General features: G+C 44.5%; 1 protein-coding gene across 2 annotated transcripts in view; it reads right to left on the reverse strand.

The window, feature by feature from the left end:
* LOC121451481 (zinc finger protein 426-like) overlaps positions 1 to 15,722 on the reverse strand; it is a 28,988-nt gene extending 13,266 nt beyond the window's left edge. The window contains exons 1-2 of one of the 2 annotated variants that reach the window (XM_041657002.1): positions 15,707 to 15,722; positions 15,380 to 15,449 (exon numbers count right to left, since the gene is read on the reverse strand). The gene's annotated coding sequence lies outside the window, so the exon portion shown is untranslated. The other variant, XM_041657003.1, reaches the window with a different exon arrangement.
* Positions 15,723 to 16,875: the final 1,153 nt, after the last annotated feature.

Below are 16,875 nucleotides of genomic sequence, written 5' to 3' on the forward strand. Positions count from 1 at the left end.
TATGTATGTATAGGTCAGAGGCCAACTTTCTGGGGTTGTTCTCACCTTCCACCATCATGTCATAGGACCACATTCCAGTTATCACCCCGCGGAGTCATCTCTCTGGCCCCAGAATGTACACTCTTCATTAAAACTTTGTGTCAGTTTTCACCTGGTAAATACTTCTACTCCCATGCCTAGAGCTCCCTGCTCTCATCATATTTGAACTATCTTCTATTTAAGAAAACACCCGGGGGCTGGAGAGATGGTTCTCATAGAGGACCCAGGTTCAATTCCCAGCACCCACATGGCAGTTCACACTGTCTGTAACTCCAGTTCCAGGGGGTCTGGTACCCTCATGTAGACATACAAGCAGCAAAACACCAATGCACATAAAAATGAATGAATCTTTAAAAAAAACACCTGGGAAAATACATTAATATTATCTTCTGGAATTAAGAACTTGCCTTGAAAAATGTGCTACGTACATTTTGTATGATTATGGGCTAGGTACACATGTTAAACCTTAGTATTTCATGAAAAGCAAAACCTCATACCACCTCTAAAAATGCTTATAAGCTGGGTATAGTTGTGTACACCTTTAATTTCAGTACTCATGGCGGCTGGAGAAATGGCTCAGTGGTTAAGAGCACTGACTGCTCTTCCAGAGGACCCAGGTTCAATTCCCAGCACCCACATGGCAGCTCACAACTGTCTAAAAATCCAGTTCCAGGTGATCTGACACCTTCACACCAATGCACATAAAATAAAGATAAAAAATCATAATTTCAGTACTCATGAGGCAGAGGCAGGTAGAGCTGTGTGAGTTACAGGCCAGGCTGGTCTGCATAGTAAGTTCCATGCCAGCCTGAGCTACACAGTGGTTAGAGACCCTGTCTCCAAAACAATTCTTATATATACCAAAAGACTGTACCATCAGCAAAACAAAAAGAGCCAGTGTTTTGTACTTCCAAGCCATGTCTAAGATCCTAACATAAACTTCAGATTTAAATCGAGGGCAAGAGACATGCACAGCCAAGCAGTTCTGCTAAGTGTGCAGTTCTCCTCATCACGATAGCTCAGGCTCCCGTCCCTGCTGCAATGTGATCTGACCTCTTTCCAGGATACAACCCCCTCCCCGGCCCCACCCTATCCACCCACACTGGCTCCTAGCCTGTTCCTTCTCCCAACATAAAAATCTTTCAGAAATACCAACTGAAGTGAGTATATGCTTTTGAAAGTCTATTTCAAAAAAAAAAGGGGGTAGTCACCAGTTTCTCTTTGTATACCTTGATTCCCACCAGGGCAATTAGAGATCCTTCTGAAATTGTACAACTAAGTACTAACTAGATTTAATTAAATGATTTTCATAACACAATATAAATTTAAGTTTCCAGGAAATATATTAAGAATGGGAGGGTGAGAACGATACCTTGTTTGTGCACTCAACCACAACACAGCTTGACTTGGCTGCACACACCAGCGTCCAATGTGAGTTTTGCTTTGCTGTTTTTTTTGTTTGTTTGTTTGTTTTTGTTTTTGTTTTTTGTTCTTCAAGACAGGGTTTCTCTGTGTAGCCCTGGTTGTCCTAGAACTTGCTTGCTCTGTTGACCAGGCTGGCCTCAAATTCAGAGATCACCTGCCTCTGCTCCTGAGTGCTGGGATTAAAGGCGTGTGCCACCACCCAGCTATGAATTCTTTTTTAATAAGTTTTTTTCCCAAATGTATTTTGAGGGTTGTTTGCATGTATGTATGTGCACTATGTGTATGGCTGGTACCCAAGTTAGAAAAATCCAAGTATTGGATTCCCCTTGAACTGGAGTTACAGATGGTTACAAACCACAACATGGGTGCTGGGAACCAAACATTGATCCTCTGCAAGAGCAGTAAGTGCTCTTAACTGCTGAGCCATCTCTCTAGCACCCCCACAACATGAACTGTTAGTGGTTTTTGGTCTAAAAGTGCAATAATAGTATTAATTTATTATTGTGTGTTGTGGCAATTGGTTATGACTGAACATGTGGAGGTAGAGGGCAACATTCAGAAACAGGCTCTCTCACTCTGAGCTCCAGAGATTGAACTCGTCCTGTCGAGACTTGGGAGCAGGCACCTTCAGTTGCTGAACCATCTCAATGGTCCTTTATATACTACATTTTTACTATTGTGTGTGTGTAGTGTGTGTACACTCTCACACACACATGCCTGTGTGCAGGTACATGTGCCATGGTATACAGAAGGTAAGCAAACAAATTTGGGAAGCTGGTTCTCTTCCAACTGTGGGTTCGAGGGATTAAATTCAGATCAAGTTCACACAGCAATTTTTACCCATAAGTTTTACCCACTGAGCCATCTCACTACCCTTTTTAAAGTTATTACTACTACTGTTTGTATGTGTGCATATGGGGTCCATGGCACCCATGTAGAGATCAGAGAACAGTTTTGGGGAGTTGGTTCTCTCCTTCTACCATGTGGGTCCCAAGGATTGAGCTCAGGAGATCAGGTTTGGCACCAAGCACCTTTACCATTGAGCCACCTTACTGGTCTTTTTTTGATCATCAAGTGCCAGGATTATAGATGCACCTTTATTCCTGGTAACTCAATTTGTGTGGTGTGTGTGTATGAGCATGTGTGTGTGTGCTCGCGCACCATCACACATTGTGCACAAAATAGCACACACACCACATGTGTCCAAGTGCCTGTGGAGGCCAAAAAGGTGTACCTTGAAACTAGAATTACTGATGGTTGGGCTGGAGAGATGGCTCAGTGGTTACGAGCACTGACTGCTCTTCCAAAGGTCCTGAGTTCAATTCCCAGCAACCACATGGTGGTGGCTCACAACCATCTGTAATGAGATCTTGTGCCCTCTTCTGACCTGCAGGAAAGACAGAACACTGTATACATAATAAATAAATCTTAAAAAAAAAAGAGTTACTGACACCCTGACGTGGATCCTCTGGGAGAACAGCAAGTACTGCAAAGTCATCATTCCAGCACCACAGCTCGGTACTTTAAGCAGCAACTGGGAAGCTAACACTCGTCGCCTGGGTTATGCAGATATAAAAGATGAGCAGAACAGACTAATTTAGCTCCCACAGGTTTATAAATCTAACTGGAGAGCCATGTATGACAAAGTACATCTAGATTCCTACTATTTGAGGGGGGTGGCAAGAGGCCTGGTTCAAGGTCATTCCTGGCTATACAGTAAGATTAAAGCCAACCTTGAAAAACGAACAACAACAACAAAAAAAGGCAAAACAAATTCCACATAACTAGAAAAAGTACCATTAGACAACAAGGTTTGGAACCCAGTCCATAACCAGACACTCCGTTTCGCCATCAACATCCAAAGAAACAAACCAGGCACCTCCATCTAAGTCCAACATGTTCTCAATCTTGACAGCCCAGGATGGTCTTGAACCCTCTTCTCAGTTTCTGTAGTGGTAGAATTATATACCTGTGGTGATTTGGTCAAGATTAAGTGTTGGATACATTAGCTACTAAAACATAATTTTGGAACATCCTTGTTTGTGCCCAATAAGAAACATGCAGATGGCAAGATGCAGCTGGAATGGCACGCTCTCTCTCCTTCCACTGTGGCCATCAAAAATCCCACCTATGAATAATCATTCAATAAGTACTAGAGACTTTTAAATATTTACTATTGTGTGTGCATGTATAGGCATGCACATGTGGGGTCAGAGGACAACTTCCAGCAGCTGGTTCTCTCCTCCACTACTGTGGGTTCCAGGGATCAAATTCAGGTTCCAAGTCTTGGATGGCAAGTGCTTTTGTGCACTGAGCCACCCACAGGCCCAGAACTAAACAATCTTACCAAAAGCAATGTTCAGGATGATGGGTTTATCTGGCTTACAATTAGAGACTATAGTCTGTCACCAAGGGGAATCTAGGCATGAATTCTAGCAGCTATTCACTTCACACTGACGATCAAGAGCAGAGAAACGAATGAACCCTTGCTTGCTTGCTCTTCTGTCTTATACAGTTCAGAGCTCCAAACCAGGGACTGGTAGCACCCTCAACGGGCTGGGACCCCCTATAGGAATTAACAATCAAGACAATGCCCCTACACCAATCTGATTTACACAGTTCCTTACTGAGACTCTCTTTCCAAGTGATTCCAGGTGGACAAGTTTACAATTAAAAGTTAACTGGCACATCACAAAGGTTAAATGAGGTAGGGATGGGATGGCAGAGTAGAAGAGGGAGTATGGAGAAAGACATTAAAAGTCTTTTAAAAGCATTATATAGATGCCTACCTTCCTAAAATATATACTTACATAAAAAGAGTTTAAATAGAATTACCCTGTAACCAGGCAACAATGTCCCTACTGGATATACCACAGTCTAACAAAAAACTCAGTGCCAAGAATGGATTACCACTTCGGGTGGTGCTACACAGACCTCCAAACATTACAGACTATTGCCATTACTCTTGGTTACCCTTCAGAACTTGAGAATAAGACCCTATTGCTGAAGACACCACATACTTGAGTCACAGAACATGAAGAAAGTAAACTTCTCTTAACCTGGAAACTTCATCCCTACTGACTAGTTCTTATACTGCTGAGTGCTAGGTTTCCTACTGGGGAAAAGGGGGAATCGCCAATTTTTTTTAAATATGTAATTTATTTTTATATTATGTTCATTAGTGTTTTGCCCATATGTATGTCTGTGTGAGGGTATCATGTCAAAAGCCCTGGATCTGGAATTACAGATAGGTGTAACCTCCCATGTGGGTGCTGGGAATTGAACCCAGGTGATCTGGAAGAAGAGCTAGTGCTTTTAACCTCTGAGTCATCTCTCCAGTCCCGAAATGACCAATCTTATCCAGCTGTGAAATCTGCAAAGCTACAATAATGACCACCCTGGCATGATATGCCCACTGATGCAGCCACTAGTGGAACAAATGTATGGGAGTAACCAAACACTTTATGGTTGGATTTAAGACCATCTGCACAAGATGGAACCCATACCCATTATCAAAGTCAAGAACCTGTGGTTAATAGGCCACAGACCCTAGGAGGAAACCTACCACTATCATTGTACTAAATAGACATAATGAATAAACCCATGACTTATCACCATACCCACAGTTAGTGCATCTCTGAATCTTCACCAGAGACACTTCTTGCAGTAGATGCAACCAACACAGAGATCTTCAACTGGTCATGTTGCAGAGAATAAGAAGCTGTGGAGTGCTTAGCCCTTGGTGAGACATCTATATGACACCCTTCCCCTCAAGGTTCTGGAATCGAGAGAGTAGAAAGGACCAGAGGCCACAATGACTATAATGAAAGTGTTTTCCAGACACACCAGGGCACTTGCACAAATGAACTCACAGTGGTTGTGTAACGTGAGCAAGACCTCTGCAGGCTCAAGCCAGACAAAATCCCAGCACAGAGCGGAAAGGTGGCGTGACGTCTAACACCCAGCAGAGGATGAATGGCAGCTTCCAGGAGGAATCAGCTGTGAGTATAAAAGTGTGACCTCTTGTAGGCTGTCCACAATTCAGTGGATTCGGGCTACACAAGATGAGAGATGAAGAGGAGGAAGAAGCAGAAACAGAAAAGCTGGGTGGGAGCGAATAAGATCAATAGACACCATATTCATATTAGACTCTCAAAGGGAAAGAAATGAAAACAGCAACACGGGCACATTGTACGACAGGCCAGATTTCATGTTGCCATTGAGGAATTCCCAAACATTATTTATTATAAGGTGTTAGCTGGAATCTATGGCTTGATTTTGACAAAAGATGTTAAATTGGGGGCTGGAGAGATGGCTCAGAGGTTAAGAGCATTGCCTGCTCTTCTAAAGGTCCTGAGTTCAATTCCCAGCAACCACATGGTGGCTCACAACCATCTGTAATGAGATCTGGTGCCCTTTCTGGCCTGCAGGCACACACATAGACAGGATATTGTATACGTAATAAATAAATAAATATTAAAAAAGATGTTGAATTGGTGTAAATACTTGAGGCTTTTATTTATGATACATCCTGTAACACAGAACTAAATATATTAATTGCTTCCAAATTTACATGCCAGTATTTTATTCATAATCAATCAGCCTGAAAAAGATGACTATGAGACAATAAAATATTGAGAGAAACCATATGTACTTAACTTTTATTATAGTATATTGTTGAAATTATTCAATTTCTTAGTTATTTCTGTTCACCTGTTATTGTACCGAATTTATAAATTAATCACAGAAAATGATACACACAGAGTTCTATACCCTTTACAGTTTGAGGTCACTACAGACATTCTTAGAAAGTATCATTCATGGGACCTGGGGAAGGCTCAGTGAGCAAAACACTTGCTGTGTAAGCATGAGGACACTGAGTGTGAACCCTGGCACCCATGTGAAACCCAATAGGTTGGCACATGTCTGCAACCCCAGTGCTGGGGGGTATAGGACAGAGACTTGTTAGCCAGATAGTCTAGCCGAAATGATGAGCTACAGTTTTAATGAGAAGCCCTATCTCAGGAAGGCAGAAGACACAAATGTTGACCTCTGAGTTCCATGTGTGCATTTAAACACATAAAAAAACACATGTATATATTCACAAAATACACAAATAGTTAAATGATTTTAAAACACATTTATTAAAAAAGAAAGTCTCTCCTATAGATAAGGAACCATTATATTGTTCATTTTACTCAGTAACCCACAGATGATGGAGGGAGGCACCCATTGAGAAAAGATCTCACAAGACTACTATATACACTGTGTTTTGGTTACATTATGGAAAACATGGGAAAATGAGCAAAGAGAAATATATGTGCTGCTTACTGGGGGCCCCAGTTGTAGTAAATAAGGGGCGGCGGGGCTGCGTCCCCAGCACCCCGGCCGCCTGCATGGCTAGCTTATACCCCAAAATAATTACACGGAAACTGTATTCTTTTAATCACTGCTTGGCCCATTTCTATCTAGCCTCTTCTAGGCTAATTCTCACATATTAATTTAGCCCATTTCTAATCATCTGTGTAGCGCCCCTAGGTGCACTTACCGGGAAGATTCTAGCCTATGTCCATCCTGGGTCGGAACTTCATCGCGTGTATCTTCCCAGGAGCCGGGAGCATGGCATCTCCCTGAGGTGTCTGCTCCCAAGAGGAGAGCTGTGGAGTCTGAGCTCACTTCCTCTTCCTTCCAGCGTTCTGTTCTGTTTACTCCTCCCACCTATCTTCTAACCAATGAGGGCCAAGCAGTTTCTTTTTATTTAACCAATGACCTTCCTCCATCACCCAGTTGAGACCAAAGATGCTATTATAAAGCGGGAAATGTACTCGCAAGATGTAGTAATATGAGTAAAGTATAGATACAGACGTGGAATTCCAGCACTTAGGAGGTAGAAACAAAAAGTCCATGAGTCATCCTCAGCTACACAGGGAGTTCAGGCCAGCCCGAGTTCTGTCTCAAAACAAAACTGAGTATGATATTATAGTTAACAAAGGGGAGCATGCTTAACAATTGTTCCACAGTTTACATGTGAGAACAGGATAGCTGGTTGACACAGCATTTAATGTGAAGGCCAACAATGCACTCTACAGTTTGAACAGGGGTGCTAGTTCCTGCACTTGGCCTTATTAAGCAGCAGGATCATACTGAGCTGCACGACATCATAGTGCAGCAGTATTCTCCTTAAGCACACAAACTCTCATTGATATGCACACATCAAACCCCAGCTGCTCCTTGTAAAGCCTTGGAATCTGAGAGACCTCCACCTGGGTACTGGGAGCCATTGTTCCCACAGCTATAATTTACAAGAGCGCCCAGATTGATTCAACACCAGATGGAGCCTTAATATCCACAACCTGGACAGCTGGGTATGGAAATCAAAGACTCAGCATTTGTGATAACCTGTTCTTAGACAGCCTGGTAGGTATGTCATTTGTTGTCTTAATGTATGGCCTAAAGCTGAGAAAGGCAGTTTCTTCTATGAGAAGAGTAAGGAAACAAAAGGTTATTTGGGACAGATAATCCACAAGGCAGGAGAAATACTGATAAAACCTCTACAGTGAAGAAGTATTGGGGGCACTAACAGGATTCGCTGTTAGTTTCAATTTGTCAATAAAATTTTAAAATAAAGGATGTATTCCCACCAGAACTAACACAGCCTGGCCAGCAAGGTGGATCAGTAGAAAAAGGTGCCCACCATCAATCCTCACAGGTCCCACAGGTGAAGGAGAGAACCAACTCTCACAAGCCGCCCCCTGATCAACACCCCTCCAATAACTGTAATTAAAAATAAGAGGAAAGGAGGAGTGAGTAAAAGACACTGCACTGTACGTGTGTGTAACTAACAGTGTGCCAAGGCCAGTGTGTGTGTAACAGTGTGCCAGGGCCAGTGTGTGTGTAACTAACAATGTGCCAGGGCCAGTGTGTGTGTAACTAACAGTGTGCCAGGGCCAGTGTGTGTGTAACAGTGTGCCAGGGCCAGTGTGTGTGTAACAGTGTGCCAGGGCCAGTGTGTGCGTAACAGTGTGCCAGGGCCAGTGTGTGTGTAACTAACAGTGTGCCAAGGCCAGTGTGTGTGTAACTAACAGTGTGCCAAGGCCAGTGTGTGTGTAACTAACAGTGTGCCAGGGCCAGTGTGTGTGTAACTAACAGTGTGCCAAGGCCAGTGTGTGTGTAACAGTGTGCCAGGGCCAGTGTGTGTGTAACAGTGTGCCAGGGCCAGTGTGTGTGTAACAGTGTGCCAGGGCCAGTGTGTGTGTAACAGTGTGCCAGGGCCAGTGTGTGCGTAACAGTGTGCCAGGGCCAGTGTGTGTGTAACTAACAGTGTGCCAAGGCCAGTGTGTGTGTAACTAACAGTGTGCCAAGGCCAGTGTGTGTGTAACAGTGTGCCAGGGCCACTGTGTGTGTAACAGTGTGCCAGGGCCAGTGTGTGTGTAACTAACAGTGTGCCAAGGCCAGTGTGTGTGTAACAGTGTGCCAGGGCCAGTGTGTGTAACTAACAGTGTGCCAGGGCCAGTGTGTGTAACTAACAGTGTGCCAGGGCCAGTGTGTGTGTAACAGTGTGCCCGGGCCAGTGTGTGTGTAACAGTGTGGCAGGGCCAGTGTGTGTGTAACTAACAGTGTGCCAGGGCCAGTGTGTGTAACTAACAGTGTGCCAGGGCCAGTGTGTGTGTAACTAACAGTGTGCCAGGGCCAGTGTGTGTAACTAACAGTGTGCCAGGGCCAGTGTGAGTGTAACTAACAGTGTTCCAGGGCCAGTGTGTGTAACTAACAGTGTGCCAAGGCCAGTGTGTGTGTAACAGTGTGCCAGGGCCAGTGTGTGTGTAACTAACAGTGTGCCAGGGCCAGTGTGTGTGTAACTAACAGTGTGCCAGGGCCAGTGTGTGTAACTAACAGTGTGCCAGGGCCAGTGTGTGTGTAACAGTGTGCCAGGGCCAGTGTGTGTGTAACAGTGTGCCAGGGCCAGTGTGTGTGTAACAGTGTGCCAGGGCCAGTGTGTACGTAACAGTGTGCCAGGGCCAGTGTGTGTGTAACTAACAGTGTGCCAAGGCCAGTGTGTGTGTAACTAACAGTGTGCCAAGGCCAGTGTGTGTGTAACAGTGTGCCAGGGCCAGTGTGTGTGTAACAGTGTGCCAGGGCCAGTGTGTGTAACTAACAGTGTGCCAGGGCCAGTGTGTGTAACTAACAGTGTGCCAAGGCCAGTGTGTGTGTAACAGTGTGCCAGGGCCAGTGTGTGTAACAGTGTGCCAGGGCCAGTGTGTGTGTAACTAACAGTGTGCCAGGGCCAGTGTGTGTGTAACTAACACTGTGCCAGGGCCAGTGTGTGTGTAACTAACAGTGTGCCAGGGCCAGTGTGTGTGTAACAGTGTGCCAGGGCCAGTGTGTGTAACTAACAGTGTGCCAGGGCCAGTGTGTGTAACTAACAGTGTGCCAAGGCCAGTGTGTGTGTAACAGTGTGCCAGGGCCAGTGTGTGTGTAACTAACAGTGTGCCAAGGCCAGTGTGTGTGTAACTAACAGTGTGCCAGGGCCAGTGTGTGTGTAACTAACAGTGTGCCAGGGCCAGTGTGTGTAACTAACAGTGTGCCAGGGCCAGTGTGTGTGTAACAGTGTGCCAGGGCCAGTGTGTGTGTAACAGTGTGCCAGGGCCAGTGTGTGTGTAACAGTGTGCCAGGGCCAGTGTGTGTGTAACAGTGTGCCAGGGCCAGTGTGTGCGTAACAGTGTGCCAGGGCCAGTGTGTGTGTAACTAACAGTGTGCCAAGGCCAGTGTGTGTGTAACTAACAGTGTGCCAGGGCCAGTGTGTGTGTAACTAACAGTGTGCCAAGGCCAGTGTGTGTGTAACAGTGTGCCAGGGCCAGTGTGTGTGTAACAGTGTGCCAGGGCCAGTGTGTGTGTAACAGTGTGCCAGGGCCAGTGTGTGTGTAACAGTGTGCCAGGGCCAGTGTGTGCGTAACAGTGTGCCAGGGCCAGTGTGTGTGTAACTAACAGTGTGCCAAGGCCAGTGTGTGTGTAACTAACAGTGTGCCAAGGCCAGTGTGTGTGTAACAGTGTGCCAGGGCCACTGTGTGTGTAACAGTGTGCCAGGGCCAGTGTGTGTGTAACTAACAGTGTGCCAAGGCCAGTGTGTGTGTAACAGTGTGCCAGGGCCAGTGTGTGTAACTAACAGTGTGCCAGGGCCAGTGTGTGTAACTAACAGTGTGCCAGGGCCAGTGTGTGTGTAACAGTGTGCCAGGGCCAGTGTGTGTGTAACAGTGTGCCAGGGCCAGTGTGTGTAACTAACAGTGTGCCAGGGCCAGTGTGTGTGTAACTAACAGTGTGCCAGGGCCAGTGTGTGTGTAACTAACAGTGTGCCAGGGCCAGTGTGTATGTAACAGTGTGCCAGGGCCAGTGTGTGTGTAACTAACAGTGTGCCAGGGCCAGTGTGTGTGTAACAGTGTTCCAGGGCCAGTGTGTGTGTAACAGTGTGCCAGGGCCAGTGTGTGTGTAACTAACAGTGTGCCAGGGCCAGTAAACCAGAGGTTTGTAACAGTCAATGTCCATAAATGCTGTGGCACTTCTATATGAGCACAAGCACCCCTACACACACACACACACACACACACACACACACACACAAGCACCCCTACACACACATACACACACACACACAAGCACCCCTACACACACATACACACACACACACACACACACAAATAAAATAAATGCAAAAGCCAAGCGTGCCAAATGAAATCCTGAAAGATACTACCAATGTCATACCTGACCTAGGAAAGTGTATGCAGTTAAGATGGTGTCTGAATAGACTACCTATGTGTGACGACAAAGTTGCTGCGGTGCCTCAAAGGCGTCCGTGAAGGTATACTGTGTTCACACTGGAAGAGTGAGGCACACTAGCACTAACAAGCTCTTGAAATAGACAGAGGGGCTGGTGGGATGGTTCAGTGAGTACAGAGCTTGCCACGCCATCCCCAGAACCCACATCAAGAGGAAGGACAGGGAGAGAACCAACCTTACAAAGCTGTCCTTTGACCTCCATCCACACACCCATGTCACAAACAAAAATAAATTAAATAAAAAGAAATAGTCACTAAAAGGAAAACATCAGCCAATATATAAGTAAAAAATGTTTACAAGTTGTTGACTGGATAAAATTAGAGCAATATTTAATAGTGTATATGGGGGCTTTGATTATAGAACCATAACTGAGGCTGCAGTAATCCACTACAAGGTACTATCTATGTATCTCTCTGACGTATGGAAATAAATTATATAAATTTTGAATTTTAAAGTAGATCACAATATAGAAACTGTTTTATTACTTTACTTACACATGATAAAATTTATCACATATTCACTTTATATTGTTCACATTAAAACACAGACATATAGGATTATATAAATCTCTAGTCATGAGGCAGGAACAAGAGGAAACATGGATTACATAGTGAGCTCAGGGCCATCTAGGGCTACACAGCAGGAATCTATCTCAACAACCGGAAATGAAAATGTAAAGCCTGATGTAGTCACATAATCTACTAAATTACATTGTTATTTAAGCTCTTGAATGGGACTCACTTTGAAATCATTAACTCAAGGTGGACATACCTGTACTTACAATACTCAGGAGCCTGAGGCGGGAGGAAGGAGGATAAGGCTGGCGTACACAACACAGCAAGATCAAATAAGAAAAATTAAAAAAAAAAAAACAACAACAGCTAAAACTTGATGTTTAAAAACCCCTTTATTTTACTCAGTTGAGTTCCTAGCCAGCAAAAATGCTGCTTGGGAAAGGAGATAGGAGGGAACTGGAGGGAAGGGGCAGAGAAAGAATGATTCACCAGAACAAGACTGCAAAGCAAACGTTCAATGACACCGGAAACAATAGAGATTCAACATAGACTCTCACTATGTAATGCCTCCAACTTGTGACTTCCTGCCTCAGTTTCCCTGGTCCTTGTAGTGCAGATCTATAACACTCCATGGTTTTGTTTGTTTGCCTCAGGTCCCCAAGCACTGGAAGTACAGGCCACCAGGGCAAACACAGCTTCTCAGAGTACAGCCAAGTGCTCTTATTCACTTGAAATGGCCAAGGGGCTTCCCTTGTCAAAACAAATGTCTTGTACTTAAACTAAAATTCTGTTTCTTATTTTCCCAGAAGTTTTAAATGAAGTTTAAGACTGATTGATTCAGAAACTGCTATATAGGTAAAAGACCTGGGAAAAGGGGGAAAAATTAATGTATGTCAAAATAAAATGTACATGTCTTCTGACCTGAGTGACAATACACCTCCATAAAAACAGGAAAGGGGGAATAAGAAGGCTGGCAAACTGGCTAAAGGCACTTGCAGCATATGCCTGTCTACCTGAACTGAGTCACCAGAACCCACATAAGAGGAAAGAATCAACTCCACAAAGTTGTCCTCTGACCACAACCATGTCACCATCACTGAGGTATTAGCATGCACACATACTAATAAAACAATACGTTTCTAAAATTAAAAGAAAAAGGGCAGGGACATGTATTTACTGCACTTAACTAATGGATGTTAAAAAAATTAAGTGGGGTGAGAGCTGGGGCACAAGACATTCCTCTTGTTAAACTATAAGGAAAAACATCTGTAAAACCAAGTGTTGGGGCTGTGGCTTGGTGCAGAGTGCTTGCCTAGCAAACCCAAGTTCCTGGCTCCAACTGCCAGCACTGCCAACAAGCCAAGTGCTGTGATGGTCAGTGTCTGTAGCAAGCACCAAAGTTAGGACCACAAGAAATGGATGGCTCCCTAATAAAATACAATCCAAGTATGGAGCATCTACAAATTATCTTCCGCATATCTTTTGAAATCTTGGAGTTGGCAATGGAAAGCTGTAGTACCCGAACTTACCGGAAGCAAGATGTGACTATTAACCCAGCGCCTGGGAGATGGTGAGTGGTAGGAGTATAAATTCAAAGCCAACCAAAGCCAATAATGAGCTTAAGACTTAGCCTGAACTCCATGCCTCAAAGAGAAAAGCAGAATGCTGTGTCTAGCTGCTCACCATGCACGGCAGCTTGCCTGCTGCTGCAGACAGCCAATTACTTGGAAATCGTTATGGCTTATAAACAAGTATAATATAGACATCTTTTGGTTTTATTTTTTTTTTTAGGTTTTTTTTAGGTTTTATTTTTTGACACAAGGTCTTGGTATGTAGCTCAGCGGGACCTCAAACTTGCAGTGACACTCTTTCTTGCCTCTACCTTTCAATTGTTGGGACTACAGGTGTCTGCCACCAAGTCTAGCACAACATAGAAATCATGAAGAGATCATACACCTCCAAACACCCAGAAGCTTCTTCTCGTTGTTGTTTAAACAATGTGGAAAATTTCGAATGTTTATAGATCAGATATCACATGGCACCATTGCTGATTTTCGGTTATTTTTTGCGGTGCTGGAAACTGAGCCTAAGGCTACACATGCTAGGCAAGTGTTCTACCACTGAGCTATATTCCCAACCGGTTTTTAACTTTCTTCTTTTCTTTTTTAGAGACAAGATCTTATGTGATTCGGGTTGGCTTACAACTTACAATATGACCAAGGATGACCGTGAACTCCTAATCCTCATGCTTCTACAGATTAAGTGTGGAGTTACAGGAGAGTGGGCTACTACACACAGTTTATGTGGTATTAGAGAGTCAACCTAGGGATTTGTACATAATGAGCAAAACTCTATCAACTGAGCTGCATACCCAACTGTTCTTTAGCTTTTCTTGATCCAAATCTAGTAATTTTGTTTTGTTTTTCAAGACAGGGTTTCTCTGGGTAGCCCTAGCTGTTCTGGAACTCACAGAGATCCTCTGCCTCCCAAGAGCTGGGATTAAAGGTGTGTGCCACCACAACCCTGCCACATCCCCCTTTATTTTCAGTTTACGTCTTAGCAAACAAATCATCATACAATATCTTTATCTATTAGAAGAACGTGCAAACAAACTTCTGCAAAGAGGTGGATGCACCACAACATATCTGGATCATCAAACATGCGAGTACATTTAAGATTTTTCTTTAAAAGAGAAATGGGGGGGAGACGTGTTGTAAGAAATAAAACACTAATTTATCAATCTTAACAGTTAATTCTGCAACTTTTCATAAAGCTTTTCCACACTTCTTCTGTAAGGTCCACATTTTTAAGCAGTTTGGGGCTGAACAGGCCTAAGAACCAAGAAAAAAATTGTGTAGCATGCACAAGGCCCTGGATCTGATCACCAGCGCAAAGGTGTAAAAGGGATGGAGAAACAAACACAGTTCTAGAACTTTAGATGAACAGAATAGCTCACTATTATTGCTTGTTGGATTTTTGCTTGTTTTTTTTTTTTTTTTTTTTTTTGGTTTTTCGAGACAGGGTTTCTCTGTGGTTTTGGAGCCTGTCCTGGAACTAGCTCTTGTAGACCAGGCTGGTCTCGAACTCACAGAGATCCGCCTGCCTCTGCCTCCCGAGTGCTGGGATTAAAGGCGTGCGCCACCACCGCCCGGCTTTTGCTTGTTTTTTAAAACTATGTTTCACTATGTAGCACAGGTTGGACTGAAACTCTCTATATACAACAGGGTAGCCTGGAATTCTTAGAACCCCTCTTGCATCCTTAGACTTAAGACATGCGCAGACACCGGGCTGGGTTTTCTTAAGTGGACTTGAGGTCTATCAACGTTTAAACTCATTCTAAATAACTAAAAAGTATGTCTTTCTATCTGAAGCTAATGAGCAAAATAAAACACACACACACACACACACACACACACACACACGAGAGAGAGAGACAGAGAGAGACAGAGAGAGAGAGAGAGAGAGAGACCAACAATAGGAGTCAAGTTCTCACCCGAGACATTCGTTTCTAATTTTTTTTTTTTTTAAGGAATACGGCCTTTTCCAAAAGGCGTCTTTCACTAAGTGCTCACCAAAGGCGCTGAAATCACAACGTTTATGACGCTGGTCACTCCAACTACTCCAGCGAAAATTCGTTCCCTTCTGAGAAAACAAACAAAAACAAAACAACCAGCTTTTTTTTCCCATAAAAGTTGCTCTGGCGGCTTTTGAAGAGCGGGCGCTGCGGACACAGCCAGGACGCGCCCTCTGCGGTCTTTCCCACCCCGGGGACCGACAGCCTGAGAGGCCTCAGACTTGGCCACGTCCGGAGGCGCCTAGGCGCGTAGAGCAGAGCTCAGCACCCTGGCCTTTGTCCTCCCCCATCAACCTGCAGGGAGTCCCTGTCCTGCGGAACTCACAAAGGCCACAACTCTCCAGGGAACTACTCAGGACAGAGAGCCACCGGAAGAGACGGTCGCGGTATTACATCACTTCCGCTCGCGCATCATTTGATGCAAAGGCTGAGCTCGGATCCTACTTTGTTTTACGATTTCTGGTTTCTTTGCAGCTAGGGCGGAGGTGCTGTAGTGGCTTCACAGCGGGAACTGGAGGCCAGTGGTGGCCTCGTGGACAATACAGAATTAGAACCTAGGCTGTGGACCGGAGCGGAAGTCATTGGTGGCCCCCTGGCCCTGTAATGTAAGCGCTTCCAACATAGGCTTTCCTGTGCAGACCCCGCCCAAAGAAAGCTCATCAGAAACTTTCTGCCTGCTTCCCTCGCATTAAAACCCTTGCTTTCCAGAGCTCATTTGAGTAGGAACAGAAGACAGTGTCGCTTCTGCCATTATCTGCACCTCTCAATGTGTTGAAATTTCTTTTGGTAGGTTGCAACCTACAGATCGACCCTGCGTCACCCCATTCCACCAGGCTCGGGAACACCTGGGAGGAATTTGATTTTTTTGTTTGTTTGTTTGTTTTGTTTTTGGTTTTTCGAGACAGGGTTTCTCTGTAGCTTTGGAGCCTGTCCTGGAACTCCCTTTGTAGACCAGGCCGGCCTCGAACTCAGAGATCCGCCTGCCTCTGCCTCCCTAATGCTGGGAGGAATTTGAGATGCTAGAGGTTTTTGAGTGGGAAACCTACTGGGGTTTTAGCATTCTCCTAACCCTGTCTGTATCTTTCCCAGCAACTGTTTTCTTAATTACCGGTTCTGATAAATGCCCTGGGTGCCTAAAATGAACTCAAACCTTGTCATCTCAGTGAATACCGTCATCCAAACGATTCTACACTGTGGAATACTGATGCTCCCTTGAGACATGAAGAGCCAGTTCAGTAGAGAACTGCAAAGTCAGAAGTCTACCGAGGAACCTTTAGAACTGAACTTTATTGACTTCTATTGGTTTAAGTGAGTCATGAAAAGAAAGATTATTCCACCTTCTGATGAACTTCAAAGGATTTATGGTTGTGATCTCTCACAGGATGTAATGGGCCTTTTGTTAAGAGACCCATTTTGTGTGCCCCCCCCCAGTCCCCACCATGGATTTGTTCAGTCAGGGGCTTGTGTTGCCATAGAAACAATATGCCAATATGA

Source organism: Microtus oregoni, unplaced genomic scaffold (genome assembly GCF_018167655.1).
Source record: "Microtus oregoni isolate MIOR12 unplaced genomic scaffold, Mior012 000008F_ref0000371, whole genome shotgun sequence".
NCBI classification, from domain to species: domain Eukaryota; kingdom Metazoa; phylum Chordata; class Mammalia; order Rodentia; family Cricetidae; genus Microtus; species Microtus oregoni.